This window comes from Galeopterus variegatus, unplaced genomic scaffold (assembly GCF_000696425.1).
Source record: "Galeopterus variegatus unplaced genomic scaffold, G_variegatus-3.0.2 Scaffold3555, whole genome shotgun sequence".
Classification (NCBI taxonomy): domain Eukaryota; kingdom Metazoa; phylum Chordata; class Mammalia; order Dermoptera; family Cynocephalidae; genus Galeopterus; species Galeopterus variegatus.
Genome location: NW_007729666.1, coordinates 123,637 through 125,903, shown reverse-complemented (window position 1 = coordinate 125,903; position 2,267 = coordinate 123,637).

Sequence of the window (2,267 nt, the reverse complement as noted above, 5' to 3'; positions counted from 1 at the left end):
TTTATTTACACAAACACTTGTATATGAATGCTCATAGAACCATTATTCATAATAGCCAAAAAGATCAAAATGTGGTATATCTATATTGAATATTATTTTGTAATAAAAAGGAATGCTGATGCTACAACATGAATTCACTTTGATAACATTATGTTAAATGAAAGAAGCCAAAAGTAAAAGTCCACATATGTTGTCATTCCATTATATCAGATGTCCAGGATAGGCACATCCACAGAGACAAGACAGTAGTGGTTAACAGGGGCTGGAAGGAGAGAGGAATGGAGGTTGACTGCTAGCAAGTATGGTGTTTCTTTGGGGGATGATGAAAATATTCTGGAATTAGTATTGATAGTTGTACAATCCAGTAAGTATATTATGAACTACTAAATTTTACACTTTTAAATGGTGAATTTTATGAAATGTGAATTACATCTTAAATAAAAGTAGAATAAAAAATACAATTTAATATTTCTTTATCGCCACTACAGCACTATCAAAATATATATGCACAACTCATAAGGATGTGATGTCAATAAATAAAACAAATAGAAATAACACAGATAAAATTAGTAGAAAAGATTATTAAGACAGAACTAAATTTCCTATGTTCAAGAAGGTAGAGGAAAAATTGAACATGTTGAATAGAGTGTGAAAGATACATTTTAAAAAGAAGGAAATAGAGCTTCTAAAGATGAAACTACAATGTCTAAATGAAACATGCACTGGATGGGATAGACACTACAGAAAAAAAAACAGATAAGTGAACATGACAACACAGTAATACATGAACCCAAAATAAAACACAAGGAGGAAAATACACTAAACCAATATAAATGACATCAATGAGCCATGGAACAACAGTGACTGGCTGTATATGTAAAATTTGAGTCCAAAAGGGAGGGAAGGGAAATAAAAAATATTCATATATACAAAGAAATAATGGCTGAAAAATTTCCAAATTTGAAGAGAGCTATAAACCACACTTTCAAAAATATCAACAAGCCCCACGCATAAGAAACATAAAGAAAATTGCACATCATGATCAACATGATTAAAATCAGTGATGAGAAAATTACAAGAGCAGACAGGAAAAAAAATGACACATTACATTCAGAATAAGAAAATTTTTAATCAGAAACAATGCAAGACAAAAGATAAGGGAGAAATGTCTTCATAATACTGAAAGTAAAAAACCTATACCCAATGAAAATATCTCTCAAAAATAACAGTAAAATAAAAACTGAAGGAATTCATCCCTAGCAGACCTGCTATAAGAAATGTTCAAAAGGAGTCCTTCAGGCAGAAGAAAAATGATACCACATGGAAATCTAAATCTATACAAAGGAATAAAGAGCACCAAAAATGGTTAATATGTGAATAAATATAAAATATATTTAATGTTATTTTTGATTCCTTGAAAAGATAATTAGCTACTTGAAGCAAAAAATAATAGCAATTGTATTGTGTGTTATATAATACATACATACATACATACATAATACACCTAAAATATGTATTATAACATATGTGGAAGTAAAATGCATGACAACAATAGCACAAAGATGGGAGGGGGAAATATAGAAACATACTCTTGCAAGATTCTTATATAATTGGTGAAATAAGTATTACTTGAAGGTACTCTGTGCAAGTTAAAGATGTATACTGTCAACTCTAAAATAATCACTAAAGATCAAGCTAAAGAATTACAGCTAATAAGCAAACAAAGGAAATAAAATGGATTAAAAAATTCTCAATCCAGAAGAAGGTAGAAAGGAGGAACAAAGAATAAATGAGACAAATAGACAACATATAGCTAAATTGTAGATTTAAACACAATCGTACCAGCAATCAATAAAGCATAAATTGTCTACGTACCATAATAAATGAAAAGACAGAGATTTTCAGATTGAATAAAAAAGCAACCTACCTTCATGCTGCCTTAAAAAAAAAACCAAAAAAAAAAAAACCACTTTACATATAATTATACAAATAGGTTAAAAGTGATGTATGAGAAAATATATAGCATGCTGACACTAATCAAAAGAAAGCTGGCGTGGCTATATTACAATCAGACAAAGTATATTTCAGAGGCAAGACACATTTAAAGAACAACATAACGGGCCAAGCCTGTGGCGCACTTGGGAGAGTGCAGCACTGGGAGCGCAGCGGCGCTCCCGCTGCAGGTTCAGATCCTATATAGGGACGACAGGTGCGCTCACAGCACTCACTGGCTGAGTGCGGTGCGGCCGGTCTCAAAAAAAAAAAAA